This window comes from Microcebus murinus, chromosome 17, assembly GCF_040939455.1.
Source record: "Microcebus murinus isolate Inina chromosome 17, M.murinus_Inina_mat1.0, whole genome shotgun sequence".
Taxonomy (NCBI): domain Eukaryota; kingdom Metazoa; phylum Chordata; class Mammalia; order Primates; family Cheirogaleidae; genus Microcebus; species Microcebus murinus.
Window position 1 is genome coordinate 60,662,524 of NC_134120.1, and position 20,225 is coordinate 60,682,748.

General features: G+C 62.4%; 5 pseudogenes; all 5 read left to right on the plus strand.

Moving 5' to 3' along the window:
* The first annotated feature begins 3,302 nt into the window (after positions 1 to 3,302).
* Positions 3,303 to 3,421, plus strand: LOC142861791 (uncharacterized; annotated as a pseudogene).
* A 3,839-nt stretch (positions 3,422 to 7,260) lies between these two features.
* On the plus strand, positions 7,261 to 7,379 carry LOC142861802 (uncharacterized; annotated as a pseudogene).
* Positions 7,380 to 11,218: 3,839 nt separating this feature from the next.
* On the plus strand, positions 11,219 to 11,337 carry LOC142861807 (uncharacterized; annotated as a pseudogene).
* A 3,842-nt stretch (positions 11,338 to 15,179) lies between these two features.
* LOC142861808 (uncharacterized) lies at positions 15,180 to 15,298 on the plus strand (annotated as a pseudogene).
* A 3,840-nt stretch (positions 15,299 to 19,138) lies between these two features.
* On the plus strand, positions 19,139 to 19,257 carry LOC142861809 (uncharacterized; annotated as a pseudogene).
* The last annotated feature ends 968 nt before the right edge of the window (positions 19,258 to 20,225 follow it).

Consider the following 20,225-nt stretch of genomic DNA (forward strand, 5'->3'; position numbering starts at 1 on the left):
CCTAGCTCACAGCAACTTCAAACTCCTGGGCTCGAGTGATCCTTCTGCCTCAGCCTCCCGGGTAGCTGGGACTGCAGGCATGCGCCACCATGCCCCGCTAATTTTTTATATATATATCAGTTGGCCAATTAATTTCTTTCTATTTATAGTAGAGACGGGGTCTCGCTCTTGCTCAGGCTGGTTTTGAACTCCTGACCTTGAGCAATCCGCCCGCCTCGGCCTCCCAAGAGCTAGGATTACAGGCGTGAGCCACAGCGCCCGGCCGGATTCATTATTTTTAAAAAGTGTCTCTTATCTCTATTATTGCATTTTCTTTTCTCTCTCTTTTCAAGCAGATGATGGGAGTCCAAGTTTTAAGGTGACATGTGTTGCCCGTGCCCCCCTCCCCCCCCCGTGTTCTTATTCATTTACCTCTCATGTTGCTCCAGCATATTGTGGGGGCACCAATGTTAAGGTCGGGTGCGTTGCCCTCTCCCAGCCTCCCCCCTCGGGTCAGAGCTTCAAGTGCGCCCATCCCCCAGTCGGTGCGCACCCACCCCATTCCTAATGGATGTGTATGCCCATCCCCTCCCCCCACCCGCCCGACACCCACCCGAAGAAGGTGATTCCTCTGTGTCCACTTAGGTGTCCATCGGTTCGTACCCATTTGCTGGTGAGCGCGAGCACGTGGTGCTCGTGTGTCCATTCTTGGGATACTTGGCTTACTGGAACGGGTTCCAGCTCTGGCCAGGAGAACCACGAGAGGTGCCCCCTCACCGCTGCTCCTCATAGCCGAATAGCACTCCGTGGTGTCCACGCGCCACATTTTATTTACCCACTCGTGGGTCGATGGGCACTCGGGTGGCTTCCAGGTCTTTGCGATTGTGACTTGTGCCCTGACTCTAACCCTAACCCTTACCCAGCCCGTCTCCTCCACGGCCCCTGCCTGACTGACTCCTTCCCGCCCGGCCTGTCACCTGTCACCGTCCTCTGCCCCTGCCTGACACGCTCCTCCCCGCCCGGGCCGTCACCGTCCTCGGCCCCTGCCTGACGGGGCTCCTCCGTCGCCTGGGCCTTCCAAGGGCTTGGTGTGGACGCTGGTTCCAGGACGCCCTCCCAGGAACCCGGTAGCAGGGCGGCCGCAGCGTCTCGCGCAACCCAACCGTCCGCCGGCTGGCCGCCGTCGCTAAGTGGCCTGCGGGGGACGTGCTCCCGCTGTGCCGTGGGGGCCCAGCCTGGTGTCTTCTCTGAGGCCCCACGGCTGCCGCTCCCCGCAAGGGGATAGCCGCGGAGGTGGGGACCGCCTCCTCGTGGGGACGTACACCCAGCTCTCCACGTCGGATTCCGGGGCTCTCTGTCCTGCCAGAAGGCCCAGCTGGCCTGCGGGTCCTTAGAGTGGCAAAAACATCCGAAAACTGAGATTGAGGGTCCGGTGGGTGTCTGCACTTTTGTGCTGGGCACCCCAGGGAGGCCCGGGGGCTGGCTGGACAATGCGGTCTGCTGGGCTGGGGGGGGTTTGGAGGAGCAACTGATGCCCTTTGCACTTTGGGTAGCAAGTGTCTGAGGTGTCTCTGGGCCCTGTGCCATGTGGGGGCGGGGGCGGGGGCGGGGTGGGAGGAGGAGGAGGAGGAGGAGGTGGGAAGGGCCGTGGCCTGCAGTCGTGTTCCCCGGGGTGGCACAGCATGTGGCTTCTTCCACAGGCTGCTTGGCCTGGGCTCCCTGCACCTGGGCCTTTGGAGGACTGGCCCTGTGCTTGCCAACACTTCCTGCAGGGACCCAGAGCTGGGAGGTTGCATCTCTCAGCCCTGGGTCGGGCAGAGCCCCAGCGGGCCATGCCCACAACCTCTCTCAGCACGGGTCCCCCAGAAGGCTCCTTTGGGACCAGGATTCTCTTGCGGGTGACTCTTTAAGGTCTGGCCCCTGGATGGAGGGGCACCAGGAGTAGAGGAGCAGGAAGGGGAAGGGGGTGGCCATGCGAGGGGACACTTTCAGGCCAAGTCCCAGCTTCAGCCTGATCCTCCTGGGAACCCCGGGGTGGACATCACACCTCCTGGTTGCCCCGCTCTGAGACAAGGAGCCGGGCTTCGCATTCCCACAGCAGCCAGTCGTGGGCTGAGGACACCTGGGGCGTTGGGAACTCCCTGGCTTCTCCTTGGATTAACATCTGGAGCTGCTTGTGAATTGTGCCGCCACACACACCCGAGTGCAGGTGTCTTCTGCACAGACTGCGGGCCTCGCTCTTCTGAATGCCGCTAGCTCGCCACCCACCCACGGGAGAACCTGGTCAGGGTACTTTCTCTCAGGGGCAGACTCTCATCCGGGCGGGGGGCTACCGGTGTCTCTGTTTGCTCCTTTCTTTCTTCCATTTCGGGAAAGGCTTCCTTACTGGGTGTGGAAATCTCCTATGCCTTTCCTCGCCTATTCTGTCGGCTCTAAAATTCTCTTTCGGTTGCCACCCTCACAGATGGATTAGGAAACTCTTTGCGGTGCACTCATTAGTGAAATGACCTCAATGACGCTGGAATCCAATATCTAATCGCCGATTTTTAGCGAGTCCACACGCCAGGGTGGTTGGGGTCCAATGCAGCCCCGGCCAGGCCCAGGCCCCTTGGACTGGGCCACAGGAGGACACAGAGGAGGGTCCCGGCCCCCACGGTAGCGGTGCGGGCAGTTCTCCAAGGGCTTGGGTGTTTTCCAGAGGGAGGAGATGGAGGGGACTGATTTCTTCAGCGCCCCACAGACCACGCCACCCCACCCCACCCATGGGACACATCCCGAGAGAGAGAGAGACGCCCCATACACTGGCTCCCCTCCCCCGTGCGCTGTGCCCCAGCCCTGGCCCGGGGGAATAGGCGGCCGCGGGGCCACAGGGTGGGGGGCACAGCTGAAAGGGGTTGTGGGGGAGGGCGGCCCCTGGCTGGGGTCAAAGGGCGAGCGCCCCGCCCCGCCCACCCGCCCGTGCGCAGTCAGCGGCCCCGGAGGCGCGCTGGGGGTGGGGGGCGGGGAGGTGAAGGAGGCCAGGCGAGGAGAGGAGGGGGGCTGGAAGGTCTCCACCTTGGCGGGTCCAGCCGTGGAGGCGCATCTTGTGTGAGTGTGAGTGAGTGAGTGAGTGTGAGTGTGAGTGTGTGTGTATAGAGAGACAGCCCCCAACCCCGGCCCGCCGCTCCCTGCCCGCCCCGCCTGTCACCCCGTCCCTCGGAGCCCACGGGACCCGGCCGGCGAACTCAACAGGCCCGGCCCGGCGCGGGGCCTGGGGCGGGAGGAGGCGGCGGGGAAGCGCAGAGAGGCTCGGCTTCTCGAGCGGGGCAGGGGCGCCCTCCGCCGTCCACGACCACACCACCCCGAACGCGCCCGATCCCGTCTGGTCTCGGAAGCTAAGCAGGGTCGGGCCTGGTTAGAACTTGGATGGGAGACCGCCCGGGAATACCGGGTGCCGTAGGCTTCTTCTTCTTTTTTTTTTTTTTTTGCCTCTGGTTCTGTCGCGTTTCTGGGAGTGCGGGGGCGGCCCGGGGTGGGGGTGACCCCCACCCTCAGCGCCCGCCGCGGTGCCTGGCGCCCCAGCCCGCACCGTGGGGCCTCCTCTTGTCCCGAGCCGTGACACCGCCGCCACGCGGCAGCATGCGTGGCTTCTGGACAGTCAGGTCTCAGACCAAAGGTCTGCTCTGTGGGAGCCGACACGCTGGAGGAAACCTTGAGAGTCTGAGAGGGGAGGGAGTTCCAGAAGAAGGCCTGGATGTCATTTTGAGGGAGTATGTGACCAGAACTCGTCCCGTTGCTTTTGGGGTTCTATGGGCTACACGTAGGAATCTTTGGTGGTGGCACCTGATGTTCGGGCATCCGGAGTCACACCCAGACCTGCTCCACAGGCCTCCTTTTACTTTTCTCTTCGGATTCATTTTTTTTTTTTTTTTTTTTGAGACAGAGTCTCGGTTTGTTGCCCAGGCTAGAGTGAGTGCCGTGGCGTCAGCCTAGCTCACAGCAACTTCAAACTCCTGGGCTCGAGTGATCCTTCTGCCTCAGCCTCCCGGGTAGCTGGGACTGCAGGCATGCGCCACCATGCCCCGCTAATTTTTTATATATATATCAGTTGGCCAATTAATTTCTTTCTATTTATAGTAGAGACGGGGTCTCGCTCTTGCTCAGGCTGGTTTTGAACTCCTGACCTTGAGCAATCCGCCCGCCTCGGCCTCCCAAGAGCTAGGATTACAGGCGTGAGCCACAGCGCCCGGCCGGATTCATTATTTTTAAAAAGTGTCTCTTATCTCTATTATTGCATTTTCTTTTCTCTCTCTTTTCAAGCAGATGATGGGAGTCCAAGTTTTAAGGTGACATGTGTTGCCCGTGCCCCCCTCCCCCCCCCGTGTTCTTATTCATTTACCTCTCATGTTGCTCCAGCATATTGTGGGGGCACCAATGTTAAGGTCGGGTGCGTTGCCCTCTCCCAGCCTCCCCCCTCGGGTCAGAGCTTCAAGTGCGCCCATCCCCCAGTCGGTGCGCACCCACCCCATTCCTAATGGATGTGTATGCCCATCCCCTCCCCCCACCCGCCCGACACCCACCCGAAGAAGGTGATTCCTCTGTGTCCACTTAGGTGTCCATCGGTTCGTACCCATTTGCTGGTGAGCGCGAGCACGTGGTGCTCGTGTGTCCATTCTTGGGATACTTGGCTTACTGGAACGGGTTCCAGCTCTGGCCAGGAGAACCACGAGAGGTGCCCCCTCACCGCTGCTCCTCATAGCCGAATAGCACTCCGTGGTGTCCACGCGCCACATTTTATTTACCCACTCGTGGGTCGATGGGCACTCGGGTGGCTTCCAGGTCTTTGCGATTGTGACTTGTGCCCTGACTCTAACCCTAACCCTTACCCAGCCCGTCTCCTCCACGGCCCCTGCCTGACTGACTCCTTCCCGCCCGGCCTGTCACCTGTCACCGTCCTCTGCCCCTGCCTGACACGCTCCTCCCCGCCCGGGCCGCCACCGTCCTCGGCCCCTGCCTGACGGGGCTCCTCCGTCGCCTGGGCCTTCCAAGGGCTTGGTGTGGACGCTGGTTCCAGGACGCCCTCCCAGGAACCCGGTAGCAGGGCGGCCGCAGCGTCTCGCGCAACCCAACCGTCCGCCGGCTGGCCGCCGTGGCTAAGTGGCCTGCGGGGGACGTGCTCCCGCTGTGCCGTGGGGGCCCAGCCTGGTGTCTTCTCTGAGGCCCCACGGCTGCCGCTCCCCGCAAGGGGATAGCCGCGGAGGTGGGGACCGCCTCCTCGTGGGGACGTACACCCAGCTCTCCACGTCGGATTCCGGGGCTCTCTGTCCTGCCAGAAGGCCCAGCTGGCCTGCGGGTCCTTAGAGTGGCAAAAACATCCGAAAACTGAGATTGAGGGTCCGGTGGGTGTCTGCACTTTTGTGCTGGGCACCCCAGGGAGGCCCGGGGGCTGGCTGGACAATGCGGTCTGCTGGGCTGGGGGGGGTTTGGAGGAGCAACTGATGCCCTTTGCACTTTGGGTAGCAAGTGTCTGAGGTGTCTCTGGGCCCTGTGCCATGTGGGGGCGGGGGCGGGGGCGGGGTGGGAGGAGGAGGAGGAGGAGGAGGAGGAGGAGGAGGTGGGAAGGGCCGTGGCCTGCAGTCGTGTTCCCCGGGGTGGCACAGCATGTGGCTTCTTCCACAGGCTGCTTGGCCTGGGCTCCCTGCACCTGGGCCTTTGGAGGACTGGCCCTGTGCTTGCCAACACTTCCTGCAGGGACCCAGAGCTGGGAGGTTGCATCTCTCAGCCCTGGGTCGGGCAGAGCCCCAGCGGGCCATGCCCACAACCTCTCTCAGCACGGGTCCCCCAGAAGGCTCCTTTGGGACCAGGATTCTCTTGCGGGTGACTCTTTAAGGTCTGGCCCCTGGATGGAGGGGCACCAGGAGTAGAGGAGCAGGAAGGGGAAGGGGGTGGCCATGCGAGGGGACACTTTCAGGCCAAGTCCCAGCTTCAGCCTGATCCTCCTGGGAACCCCGGGGTGGACATCACACCTCCTGGTTGCCCCGCTCTGAGACAAGGAGCCGGGCTTCGCATTCCCACAGCAGCCAGTCGTGGGCTGAGGACACCTGGGGCGTTGGGAACTCCCTGGCTTCTCCTTGGATTAACATCTGGAGCTGCTTGTGAATTGTGCCGCCACACACACCCGAGTGCAGGTGTCTTCTGCACAGACTGCGGGCCTCGCTCTTCTGAATGCCGCTAGCTCGCCACCCACCCACGGGAGAACCTGGTCAGGGTACTTTCTCTCAGGGGCAGACTCTCATCCGGGCGGGGGGCTACCGGTGTCTCTGTTTGCTCCTTTCTTTCTTCCATTTCGGGAAAGGCTTCCTTACTGGGTGTGGAAATCTCCTATGCCTTTCCTCGCCTATTCTGTCGGCTCTAAAATTCTCTTTCGGTTGCCACCCTCACAGATGGATTAGGAAACTCTTTGCGGTGCACTCATTAGTGAAATGACCTCAATGACGCTGGAATCCAATATCTAATCGCCGATTTTTAGCGAGTCCACACGCCAGGGTGGTTGGGGTCCAATGCAGCCCCGGCCAGGCCCAGGCCCCTTGGACTGGGCCACAGGAGGACACAGAGGAGGGTCCCGGCCCCCACGGTAGCGGTGCGGGCAGTTCTCCAAGGGCTTGGGTGTTTTCCAGAGGGAGGAGATGGAGGGGACTGATTTCTTCAGCGCCCCACAGACCACGCCACCCCACCCCACCCATGGGACACATCCCGAGAGAGAGAGAGACGCCCCATACACTGGCTCCCCTCCCCCGTGCGCTGTGCCCCAGCCCTGGCCCGGGGGAATAGGCGGCCGCGGGGCCACAGGGTGGGGGGCACAGCTGAAAGGGGTTGTGGGGGAGGGCGGCCCCTGGCTGGGGTCAAAGGGCGAGCGCCCCGCCCCGCCCACCCGCCCGTGCGCAGTCAGCGGCCCCGGAGGCGCGCTGGGGGTGGGGGGCGGGGAGGTGAAGGAGGCCAGGCGAGGAGAGGAGGGGGGCTGGAAGGTCTCCACCTTGGCGGGTCCAGCCGTGGAGGCGCATCTTGTGTGAGTGTGAGTGAGTGAGTGAGTGTGAGTGTGAGTGTGTGTGTATAGAGAGACAGCCCCCAACCCCGGCCCGCCGCTCCCTGCCCGCCCCGCCTGTCACCCCGTCCCTCGGAGCCCACGGGACCCGGCCGGCGAACTCAACAGGCCCGGCCCGGCGCGGGGCCTGGGGCGGGAGGAGGCGGCGGGGAAGCGCAGAGAGGCTCGGCTTCTCGAGCGGGGCAGGGGCGCCCTCCGCCGTCCACGACCACACCACCCCGAACGCGCCCGATCCCGTCTGGTCTCGGAAGCTAAGCAGGGTCGGGCCTGGTTAGAACTTGGATGGGAGACCGCCCGGGAATACCGGGTGCCGTAGGCTTCTTCTTCTTTTTTTTTTTTTTTTGCCTCTGGTTCTGTCGCGTTTCTGGGAGTGCGGGGGCGGCCCGGGGTGGGGGTGACCCCCACCCTCAGCGCCCGCCGCGGTGCCTGGCGCCCCAGCCCGCACCGTGGGGCCTCCTCTTGTCCCGAGCCGTGACACCGCCGCCACGCGGCAGCATGCGTGGCTTCTGGACAGTCAGGTCTCAGACCAAAGGTCTGCTCTGTGGGAGCCGACACGCTGGAGGAAACCTTGAGAGTCTGAGAGGGGAGGGAGTTCCAGAAGAAGGCCTGGATGTCATTTTGAGGGAGTATGTGACCAGAACTCGTCCCGTTGCTTTTGGGGTTCTATGGGCTACACGTAGGAATCTTTGGTGGTGGCACCTGATGTTCGGGGATCCGGAGTCACACCCAGACCTGCTCCACAGGCCTCCTTTTACTTTTCTCTTCGGATTCATTTTTTTTTTTTTTTTTTTTGAGACAGAGTCTCGGTTTGTTGCCCAGGCTAGAGTGAGTGCCGTGGCGTCAGCCTAGCTCACAGCAACTTCAAACTCCTGGGCTCGAGTGATCCTTCTGCCTCAGCCTCCCGGGTAGCTGGGACTGCAGGCATGCGCCACCATGCCCCGCTAATTTTTTATATATATATCAGTTGGCCAATTAATTTCTTTCTATTTATAGTAGAGACGGGGTCTCGCTCTTGCTCAGGCTGGTTTTGAACTCCTGACCTTGAGCAATCCGCCCGCCTCGGCCTCCCAAGAGCTAGGATTACAGGCGTGAGCCACAGCGCCCGGCCGGATTCATTATTTTTAAAAAGTGTCTCTTATCTCTATTATTGCATTTTCTTTTCTCTCTCTTTTCAAGCAGATGATGGGAGTCCAAGTTTTAAGGTGACATGTGTTGCCCGTGCCCCCCTCCCCCCCCCGTGTTCTTATTCATTTACCTCTCATGTTGCTCCAGCATATTGTGGGGGCACCAATGTTAAGGTCGGGTGCGTTGCCCTCTCCCAGCCTCCCCCCTCGGGTCAGAGCTTCAAGTGCGCCCATCCCCCAGTCGGTGCGCACCCACCCCATTCCTAATGGATGTGTATGCCCATCCCCTCCCCCCACCCGCCCGACACCCACCCGAAGAAGGTGATTCCTCTGTGTCCACTTAGGTGTCCATCGGTTCGTACCCATTTGCTGGTGAGCGCGAGCACGTGGTGCTCGTGTGTCCATTCTTGGGATACTTGGCTTACTGGAACGGGTTCCAGCTCTGGCCAGGAGAACCACGAGAGGTGCCCCCTCACCGCTGCTCCTCATAGCCGAATAGCACTCCGTGGTGTCCACGCGCCACATTTTATTTACCCACTCGTGGGTCGATGGGCACTCGGGTGGCTTCCAGGTCTTTGCGATTGTGACTTGTGCCCTGACTCTAACCCTAACCCTTACCCAGCCCGTCTCCTCCACGGCCCCTGCCTGACTGACTCCTTCCCGCCCGGCCTGTCACCTGTCACCGTCCTCTGCCCCTGCCTGACACGCTCCTCCCCGCCCGGGCCGTCACCGTCCTCGGCCCCTGCCTGACGGGGCTCCTCCGTCGCCTGGGCCTTCCAAGGGCTTGGTGTGGACGCTGGTTCCAGGACGCCCTCCCAGGAACCCGGTAGCAGGGCGGCCGCAGCGTCTCGCGCAACCCAACCGTCCGCCGGCTGGCCGCCGTGGCTAAGTGGCCTGCGGGGGACGTGCTCCCGCTGTGCCGTGGGGGCCCAGCCTGGTGTCTTCTCTGAGGCCCCACGGCTGCCGCTCCCCGCAAGGGGATAGCCGCGGAGGTGGGGACCGCCTCCTCGTGGGGACGTACACCCAGCTCTCCACGTCGGATTCCGGGGCTCTCTGTCCTGCCAGAAGGCCCAGCTGGCCTGCGGGTCCTTTGAGTGGCAAAAACATCCGAAAACTGAGATTGAGGGTCCGGTGGGTGTCTGCACTTTTGTGCTGGGCACCCCAGGGAGGCCCGGGGGCTGGCTGGACAATGCGGTCTGCTGGGCTGGGGGGGGTTTGGAGGAGCAACTGATGCCCTTTGCACTTTGGGTAGCAAGTGTCTGAGGTGTCTCTGGGCCCTGTGCCATGTGGGGGCGGGGGCGGGGGCGGGGTGGGAGGAGGAGGAGGAGGAGGAGGAGGAGGAGGAGGTGGGAAGGGCCGTGGCCTGCAGTCGTGTTCCCCGGGGTGGCACAGCATGTGGCTTCTTCCACAGGCTGCTTGGCCTGGGCTCCCTGCACCTGGGCCTTTGGAGGACTGGCCCTGTGCTTGCCAACACTTCCTGCAGGGACCCAGAGCTGGGAGGTTGCATCTCTCAGCCCTGGGTCGGGCAGAGCCCCAGCGGGCCATGCCCACAACCTCTCTCAGCACGGGTCCCCCAGAAGGCTCCTTTGGGACCAGGATTCTCTTGCGGGTGACTCTTTAAGGTCTGGCCCCTGGATGGAGGGGCACCAGGAGTAGAGGAGCAGGAAGGGGAAGGGGGTGGCCATGCGAGGGGACACTTTCAGGCCAAGTCCCAGCTTCAGCCTGATCCTCCTGGGAACCCCGGGGTGGACATCACACCTCCTGGTTGCCCCGCTCTGAGACAAGGAGCCGGGCTTCGCATTCCCACAGCAGCCAGTCGTGGGCTGAGGACACCTGGGGCGTTGGGAACTCCCTGGCTTCTCCTTGGATTAACATCTGGAGCTGCTTGTGAATTGTGCCGCCACACACACCCGAGTGCAGGTGTCTTCTGCACAGACTGCGGGCCTCGCTCTTCTGAATGCCGCTAGCTCGCCACCCACCCACGGGAGAACCTGGTCAGGGTACTTTCTCTCAGGGGCAGACTCTCATCCGGGCGGGGGGCTACCGGTGTCTCTGTTTGCTCCTTTCTTTCTTCCATTTCGGGAAAGGCTTCCTTACTGGGTGTGGAAATCTCCTATGCCTTTCCTCGCCTATTCTGTCGGCTCTAAAATTCTCTTTCGGTTGCCACCCTCACAGATGGATTAGGAAACTCTTTGCGGTGCACTCATTAGTGAAATGACCTCAATGACGCTGGAATCCAATATCTAATCGCCGATTTTTAGCGAGTCCACACGCCAGGGTGGTTGGGGTCCAATGCAGCCCCGGCCAGGCCCAGGCCCCTTGGACTGGGCCACAGGAGGACACAGAGGAGGGTCCCGGCCCCCACGGTAGCGGTGCGGGCAGTTCTCCAAGGGCTTGGGTGTTTTCCAGAGGGAGGAGATGGAGGGGACTGATTTCTTCAGCGCCCCACAGACCACGCCACCCCACCCCACCCATGGGACACATCCCGAGAGAGAGAGAGACGCCCCATACACTGGCTCCCCTCCCCCGTGCGCTGTGCCCCAGCCCTGGCCCGGGGGAATAGGCGGCCGCGGGGCCACAGGGTGGGGGGCACAGCTGAAAGGGGTTGTGGGGGAGGGCGGCCCCTGGCTGGGGTCAAAGGGCGAGCGCCCCGCCCCGCCCACCCGCCCGTGCGCAGTCAGCGGCCCCGGAGGCGCGCTGGGGGTGGGGGGCGGGGAGGTGAAGGAGGCCAGGCGAGGAGAGGAGGGGGGCTGGAAGGTCTCCACCTTGGCGGGTCCAGCCGTGGAGGCGCATCTTGTGTGAGTGTGAGTGAGTGAGTGAGTGTGAGTGTGAGTGTGTGTGTATAGAGAGACAGCCCCCAACCCCGGCCCGCCGCTCCCTGCCCGCCCCGCCTGTCACCCCGTCCCTCGGAGCCCACGGGACCCGGCCGGCGAACTCAACAGGCCCGGCCCGGCGCGGGGCCTGGGGCGGGAGGAGGCGGCGGGGAAGCGCAGAGAGGCTCGGCTTCTCGAGCGGGGCAGGGGCGCCCTCCGCCGTCCACGACCACACCACCCCGAACGCGCCCGATCCCGTCTGGTCTCGGAAGCTAAGCAGGGTCGGGCCTGGTTAGAACTTGGATGGGAGACCGCCCGGGAATACCGGGTGCCGTAGGCTTCTTCTTCTTTTTTTTTTTTTTTTGCCTCTGGTTCTGTCGCGTTTCTGGGAGTGCGGGGGCGGCCCGGGGTGGGGGTGACCCCCACCCTCAGCGCCCGCCGCGGTGCCTGGCGCCCCAGCCCGCACCGTGGGGCCTCCTCTTGTCCCGAGCCGTGACACCGCCGCCACGCGGCAGCATGCGTGGCTTCTGGACAGTCAGGTCTCAGACCAAAGGTCTGCTCTGTGGGAGCCGACACGCTGGAGGAAACCTTGAGAGTCTGAGAGGGGAGGGAGTTCCAGAAGAAGGCCTGGATGTCATTTTGAGGGAGTATGTGACCAGAACTCGTCCCGTTGCTTTTGGGGTTCTATGGGCTACACGTAGGAATCTTTGGTGGTGGCACCTGATGTTCGGGCATCCGGAGTCACACCCAGACCTGCTCCACAGGCCTCCTTTTACTTTTCTCTTCGGATTCATTTTTTTTTTTTTTTTTTTTTGAGACAGAGTCTCGGTTTGTTGCCCAGGCTAGAGTGAGTGCCCTGGCGTCAGCCTAGCTCACAGCAACTTCAAACTCCTGGGCTCGAGTGATCCTTCTGCCTCAGCCTCCCGGGTAGCTGGGACTGCAGGCATGCGCCACCATGCCCCGCTAATTTTTTATATATATATCAGTTGGCCAATTAATTTCTTTCTATTTATAGTAGAGACGGGGTCTCGCTCTTGCTCAGGCTGGTTTTGAACTCCTGACCTTGAGCAATCCGCCCGCCTCGGCCTCCCAAGAGCTAGGATTACAGGCGTGAGCCACAGCGCCCGGCCGGATTCATTATTTTTAAAAAGTGTCTCTTATCTCTATTATTGCATTTTCTTTTCTCTCTCTTTTCAAGCAGATGATGGGAGTCCAAGTTTTAAGGTGACATGTGTTGCCCGTGCCCCCCTCCCCCCCCCGTGTTCTTATTCATTTACCTCTCATGTTGCTCCAGCATATTGTGGGGGCACCAATGTTAAGGTCGGGTGCGTTGCCCTCTCCCAGCCTCCCCCCTCGGGTCAGAGCTTCAAGTGCGCCCATCCCCCAGTCGGTGCGCACCCACCCCATTCCTAATGGATGTGTATGCCCATCCCCTCCCCCCACCCGCCCGACACCCACCCGAAGAAGGTGATTCCTCTGTGTCCACTTAGGTGTCCATCGGTTCGTACCCATTTGCTGGTGAGCGCGAGCACGTGGTGCTCGTGTGTCCATTCTTGGGATACTTGGCTTACTGGAACGGGTTCCAGCTCTGGCCAGGAGAACCACGAGAGGTGCCCCCTCACCGCTGCTCCTCATAGCCGAATAGCACTCCGTGGTGTCCACGCGCCACATTTTATTTACCCACTCGTGGGTCGATGGGCACTCGGGTGGCTTCCAGGTCTTTGCGATTGTGACTTGTGCCCTGACTCTAACCCTAACCCTTACCCAGCCCGTCTCCTCCACGGCCCCTGCCTGACTGACTCCTTCCCGCCCGGCCTGTCACCTGTCACCGTCCTCTGCCCCTGCCTGACACGCTCCTCCCCGCCCGGGCCGTCACCGTCCTCGGCCCCTGCCTGACGGGGCTCCTCCGTCGCCTGGGCCTTCCAAGGGCTTGGTGTGGACGCTGGTTCCAGGACGCCCTCCCAGGAACCCGGTAGCAGGGCGGCCGCAGCGTCTCGCGCAACCCAACCGTCCGCCGGCTGGCCGCCGTCGCTAAGTGGCCTGCGGGGGACGTGCTCCCGCTGTGCCGTGGGGGCCCAGCCTGGTGTCTTCTCTGAGGCCCCACGGCTGCCGCTCCCCGCAAGGGGATAGCCGCGGAGGTGGGGACCGCCTCCTCGTGGGGACGTACACCCAGCTCTCCACGTCGGATTCCGGGGCTCTCTGTCCTGCCAGAAGGCCCAGCTGGCCTGCGGGTCCTTAGAGTGGCAAAAACATCCGAAAACTGAGATTGAGGGTCCGGTGGGTGTCTGCACTTTTGTGCTGGGCACCCCAGGGAGGCCCGGGGGCTGGCTGGACAATGCGGTCTGCTGGGCTGGGGGGGGTTTGGAGGAGCAACTGATGCCCTTTGCACTTTGGGTAGCAAGTGTCTGAGGTGTCTCTGGGCCCTGTGCCATGTGGGGGCGGGGGCGGGGGCGGGGTGGGAGGAGGAGGAGGAGGAGGAGGAGGAGGAGGAGGTGGGAAGGGCCGTGGCCTGCAGTCGTGTTCCCCGGGGTGGCACAGCATGTGGCTTCTTCCACAGGCTGCTTGGCCTGGGCTCCCTGCACCTGGGCCTTTGGAGGACTGGCCCTGTGCTTGCCAACACTTCCTGCAGGGACCCAGAGCTGGGAGGTTGCATCTCTCAGCCCTGGGTCGGGCAGAGCCCCAGCGGGCCATGCCCACAACCTCTCTCAGCACGGGTCCCCCAGAAGGCTCCTTTGGGACCAGGATTCTCTTGCGGGTGACTCTTTAAGGTCTGGCCCCTGGATGGAGGGGCACCAGGAGTAGAGGAGCAGGAAGGGGAAGGGGGTGGCCATGCGAGGGGACACTTTCAGGCCAAGTCCCAGCTTCAGCCTGATCCTCCTGGGAACCCCGGGGTGGACATCACACCTCCTGGTTGCCCCGCTCTGAGACAAGGAGCCGGGCTTCGCATTCCCACAGCAGCCAGTCGTGGGCTGAGGACACCTGGGGCGTTGGGAACTCCCTGGCTTCTCCTTGGATTAACATCTGGAGCTGCTTGTGAATTGTGCCGCCACACACACCCGAGTGCAGGTGTCTTCTGCACAGACTGCGGGCCTCGCTCTTCTGAATGCCGCTAGCTCGCCACCCACCCACGGGAGAACCTGGTCAGGGTACTTTCTCTCAGGGGCAGACTCTCATCCGGGCGGGGGGCTACCGGTGTCTCTGTTTGCTCCTTTCTTTCTTCCATTTCGGGAAAGGCTTCCTTACTGGGTGTGGAAATCTCCTATGCCTTTCCTCGCCTATTCTGTCGGCTCTAAAATTCTCTTTCGGTTGCCACCCTCACAGATGGATTAGGAAACTCTTTGCGGTGCACTCATTAGTGAAATGACCTCAATGACGCTGGAATCCAATATCTAATCGCCGATTTTTAGCGAGTCCACACGCCAGGGTGGTTGGGGTCCAATGCAGCCCCGGCCAGGCCCAGGCCCCTTGGACTGGGCCACAGGAGGACACAGAGGAGGGTCCCGGCCCCCACGGTAGCGGTGCGGGCAGTTCTCCAAGGGCTTGGGTGTTTTCCAGAGGGAGGAGATGGAGGGGACTGATTTCTTCAGCGCCCCACAGACCACGCCACCCCACCCCACCCATGGGACACATCCCGAGAGAGAGAGAGAGACGCCCCATACACTGGCTCCCCTCCCCCGTGCGCTGTGCCCCAGCCCTGGCCCGGGGGAATAGGCGGCCGCGGGGCCACAGGGTGGGGGGCACAGCTGAAAGGGGTTGTGGGGGAGGGCGGCCCCTGGCTGGGGTCAAAGGGCGAGCGCCCCGCCCCGCCCACCCGCCCGTGCGCAGTCAGCGGCCCCGGAGGCGCGCTGGGGGTGGGGGGCGGGGAGGTGAAGGAGGCCAGGCGAGGAGAGGAGGGGGGCTGGAAGGTCTCCACCTTGGCGGGTCCAGCCGTGGAGGCGCATCTTGTGTGAGTGTGAGTGAGTGAGTGAGTGTGAGTGTGAGTGTGTGTGTATAGAGAGACAGCCCCCAACCCCGGCCCGCCGCTCCCTGCCCGCCCCGCCTGTCACCCCGTCCCTCGGAGCCCACGGGACCCGGCCGGCGAACTCAACAGGCCCGGCCCGGCGCGGGGCCTGGGGCGGGAGGAGGCGGCGGGGAAGCGCAGAGAGGCTCGGCTTCTCGAGCGGGGCAGGGGCGCCCTCCGCCGTCCACGACCACACCACCCCGAACGCGCCCGATCCCGTCTGGTCTCGGAAGCTAAGCAGGGTCGGGCCTGGTTAGAACTTGGATGGGAGACCGCCCGGGAATACCGGGTGCCGTAGGCTTCTTCTTCTTTTTTTTTTTTTTTTGCCTCTGGTTCTGTCGCGTTTCTGGGAGTGCGGGGGCGGCCCGGGGTGGGGGTGACCCCCACCCTCAGCGCCCGCCGCGGTGCCTGGCGCCCCAGCCCGCACCGTGGGGCCTCCTCTTGTCCCGAGCCGTGACACCGCCGCCACGCGGCAGCATGCGTGGCTTCTGGACAGTCAGGTCTCAGACCAAAGGTCTGCTCTGTGGGAGCCGACACGCTGGAGGAAACCTTGAGAGTCTGAGAGGGGAGGGAGTTCCAGAAGAAGGCCTGGATGTCATTTTGAGGGAGTATGTGACCAGAACTCGTCCCGTTGCTTTTGGGGTTCTATGGGCTACACGTAGGAATCTTTGGTGGTGGCACCTGATGTTCGGGCATCCGGAGTCACACCCAGACCTGCTCCACAGGCCTCCTTTTACTTTTCTCTTCGGATTCATTTTTTTTTTTTTTTTTTTTTGAGACAGAGTCTCGGTTTGTTGCCCAGGCTAGAGTGAGTGCCGTGGCGTCAGCCTAGCTCACAGCAACTTCAAACTCCTGGGCTCGAGTGATCCTTCTGCCTCAGCCTCCCGGGTAGCTGGGACTGCAGGCATGCGCCACCATGCCCCGCTAATTTTTTATATATATATCAGTTGGCCAATTAATTTCTTTCTATTTATAGTAGAGACGGGGTCTCGCTCTTGCTCAGGCTGGTTTTGAACTCCTGACCTTGAGCAATCCGCCCGCCTCGGCCTCCCAAGAGCTAGGATTACAGGCGTGAGCCACAGCGCCCGGCCGGATTCATTATTTTTAAAAAGTGTCTCTTATCTCTATTATTGCATTTTCTTTTCTCTCTCTTTTCAAGCAGATGATGGGAGTCCAAGTTTTAAGGTGACATGTGTTGCCCGTGCCCCCCTCCCCCCCCCGTGTTCTTATTCATTTACCTCTCATGTTGCTCCAGCATATTGTGGGGGCACCAATGTTAAGGTCGGGTGCGTTGCCCTCTCCCAGCCTCCCCCCTCGGGTCAGAGCTTCAAGTGCGCCCATCCCCCAGTCGGTGCGCACCCACCCCATTCCTAATGGATGTGTATGCCCATCCCCTCCCCCCACCCGCCCGACACCCACCCGAAGAAGGTGATTCCTCTGTGTCCACTTAGGTGTCCATCGGTTCGTACCCATTTGCTGGTGAGCGCGAGCACGTGGTGCTCGTGTGTCCATTCTTGGGATACTTGGCTTACTGGAACGGGTTCCAGCTCTGGCCAGGAGAACCACGAGAGGTGCCCCCTCACCGCTGCTCCTCATAGCCGAATAGCACTCCGTGGTGTCCACGCGCCACATTTTATTTACCCACTCGTGGGTCGATGGGCACTCGGGTGGCTTCCAGGTCTTTGCGATTGTGACTTGTGCCCTGACTCTAACCCTAACCCTTACCCAGCCCGTCTCCTCCACGGCCCCTGCCTGACTGACTCCTTCCCGCCCGGCCTGTCACCTGTCACCGTCCTCTGCCCCTGCCTGACACGCTCCTCCCCGCCCGGGCCGCCACCGTCCTCGGCCCCTGCCTGACGGGGCTCCTCCGTCGCCTGGGCCTTCCAAGGGCTTGGTGTGGACGCTGGTTCCAGGACGCCCTCCCAGGAACCCGGTAGCAGGGCGGCCGCAGCGTCTCGCGCAACCCAACCGTCCGCCGGCTGGCCGCCGTGGCTAAGTGGCCTGCGGGGGACGTGCTCCCGCTGTGCCGTGGGGGCCCAGCCTGGTGTCTTCTCTGAGGCCCCACGGCTGCCGCTCCCCGCAAGGGGATAGCCGCGGAGGTGGGGACCGCCTCCTCGTGGGGACGTACACCCAGCTCTCCACGTCGGATTCCGGGGCTCTCTGTCCTGCCAGAAGGCCCAGCTGGCCTGCGGGTCCTTAGAGTGGCAAAAACATCCGAAAACTGAGATTGAGGGTCCGGTGGGTGTCTGCACTTTTGTGCTGGGCACCCCAGGGAGGCCCGGGGGCTGGCTGGACAATGCGGTCTGCTGGGCTGGGGGGGGTTTGGAGGAGCAACTGATGCCCTTTGCACTTTGGGTAGCAAGTGTCTGAGGTGTCTCTGGGCCCTGTGCCATGTGGGGGCGGGGGCGGGGGCGGGGTGGGAGGAGGAGGAGGAGGAGGAGGAGGAGGAGGAGGTGGGAAGGGCCGTGGCCTGCAGTCGTGTTCCCCGGGGTGGCACAGCATGTGGCTTCTTCCACAGGCTGCTTGGCCTGGGCTCCCTGCACCTGGGCCTTTGGAGGACTGGCCCTGTGCTTGCCAACACTTCCTGCAGGGACCCAGAGCTGGGAGGTTGCATCTCTCAGCCCTGGGTCGGGCAGAGCCCCAGCGGGCCATGCCCACAACCTCTCTCAGCACGGGTCCCCCAGAAGGCTCCTTTGGGACCAGGATTCTCTTGCGGGTGACTCTTTAAGGTCTGGCCCCTGGATGGAGGGGCACCAGGAGTAGAGGAGCAGGAAGGGGAAGGGGGTGGCCATGCGAGGGGACACTTTCAGGCCAAGTCCCAGCTTCAGCCTGATCCTCCTGGGAACCCCGGGGTGGACATCACACCTCCTGGTTGCCCCGCTCTGAGACAAGGAGCCGGGCTTCGCATTCCCACAGCAGCCAGTCGTGGGCTGAGGACACCTGGGGCGTTGGGAACTCCCTGGCTTCTCCTTGGATTAACATCTGGAGCTGCTTGTGAATTGTGCCGCCACACACACCCGAGTGCAGGTGTCTTCTGCACAGACTGCGGGCCTCGCTCTTCTGAATGCCGCTAGCTCGCCACCCACCCACGGGAGAACCTGGTCAGGGTACTTTCTCTCAGGGGCAGACTCTCATCCGGGCGGGGGGCTACCGGTGTCTCTGTTTGCTCCTTTCTTTCTTCCATTTCGGGAAAGGCTTCCTTACTGGGTGTGGAAATCTCCTATGCCTTTCCTCGCCTATTCTGTCGGCTCTAAAATTCTCTTTCGGTTGCCACCCTCACAGATGGATTAGGAAACTCTTTGCGGTGCACTCATTAGTGAAATGACCTCAATGACGCTGGAATCCAATATCTAATCGCCGATTTTTAGCGAGTCCACACGCCAGGGTGGTTGGGGTCCAATGCAGCCCCGGCCAGGCCCAGGCCCCTTGGACTGGGCCACAGGAGGACACAGAGGAGGGTCCCGGCCCCCACGGTAGCGGTGCGGGCAGTTCTCCAAGGGCTTGGGTGTTTTCCAGAGGGAGGAGATGGAGGGGACTGATTTCTTCAGCGCCCCACAGACCACGCCACCCCACCCCACCCATGGGACACATCCCGAGAGAGAGAGAGACGCCCCATACACTGGCTCCCCTCCCCCGTGCGCTGTGCCCCAGCCCTGGCCCGGGGGAATAGGCGGCCGCGGGGCCACAGGGTGGGGGGCACAGCTGAAAGGGGTTGTGGGGGAGGGCGGCCCCTGGCTGGGGTCAAAGGGCGAGCGCCCCGCCCCGCCCACCCGCCCGTGCGCAGTCAGCGGCCCCGGAGGCGCGCTGGGGGTGGGGGGCGGGGAGGTGAAGGAGGCCAGGCGAGGAGAGGAGGGGGGCTGGAAGGTCTCCACCTTGGCGGGTCCAGCCGTGGAGGCGCATCTTGTGTGAGTGTGAGTGAGTGAGTGAGTGTGAGTGTGAGTGTGTGTGTATAGAGAGACAGCCCCCAACCCCGGCCCGCCGCTCCCTGCCCGCCCCGCCTGTCACCCCGTCCCTCGGAGCCCACGGGACCCGGCCGGCGAACTCAACAGGCCCGGCCCGGCGCGGGGCCTGGGGCGGGAGGAGGCGGCGGGGAAGCGCAGAGAGGCTCGGCTTCTCGAGCGGGGCAGGGGCGCCCTCCGCCGTCCACGACCACACCACCCCGAACGCGCCCGATCCCGTCTGGTCTCGGAAGCTAAGCAGGGTCGGGCCTGGTTAGAACTTGGATGGGAGACCGCCCGGGAATACCGGGTGCCGTAGGCTTCTTCTTCTTTTTTTTTTTTTTTTGCCTCTGGTTCTGTCGCGTTTCTGGGAGTGCGGGGGCGGCCCGGGGTGGGGGTGACCCCCACCCTCAGCGCCCGCCGCGGTGCCTGGCGCCCCAGCCCGCACCGTGGGGCCTCCTCTTGTCCCGAGCCGTGACACCGCCGCCACGCGGCAGCATGCGTGGCTTCTGGACAGTCAGGTCTCAGACCAAAGGTCTGCTCTGTGGGAGCCGACACGCTGGAGGAAACCTTGAGAGTCTGAGAGGGGAGGGAGTTCCAGAAGAAGGCCTGGATGTCATTTTGAGGGAGTATGTGACCAGAACTCGTCCCGTTGCTTTTGGGGTTCTATGGGCTACACGTAGGAATCTTTGGTGGTGGCACCTGATGTTCGGGCATCCGGAGTCACACCCAGACCTGCTCCACAGGCCTCCTTTTACTTTTCTCTTCGGATTCATTTTTTTTTTTTTTTTTTTTTGAGACAGAGTCTCGGTTTGTTGCCCAGGCTAGAGTGAGTGCCGTGGCGTCAGCCTAGCTCACAGCAACTTCAAACTCCTGGGCTCGAGTGATCCTTCTGCCTCAGCCTCCCGGGTAGCTGGGACTGCAGGCATGCGCCACCATGCCCCGCTAATTTTTTATATATATATCAGTTGGCCAATTAATTTCTTTCTATTTATAGTAGAGACGGGGTCTCGCTCTTGCTCAGGCTGGTTTTGAACTCCTGACCTTGAGCAATCCGCCCGCCTCGGCCTCCCAAGAGCTAGGATTACAGGCGTGAGCCACAGCGCCCGGCCGGATTCATTATTTTTAAAAAGTGTCTCTTATCTCTATTATTGCATTTTCTTTTCTCTCTCTTTTCAAGCAGATGATGGGAGTCCAAGTTTTAAGGTGACATGTGTTGCCCGTGCCCCCCTCCCCCCCCCGTGTTCTTATTCATTTACCTCTCATGTTGCTCCAGCATATTGTGGGGGC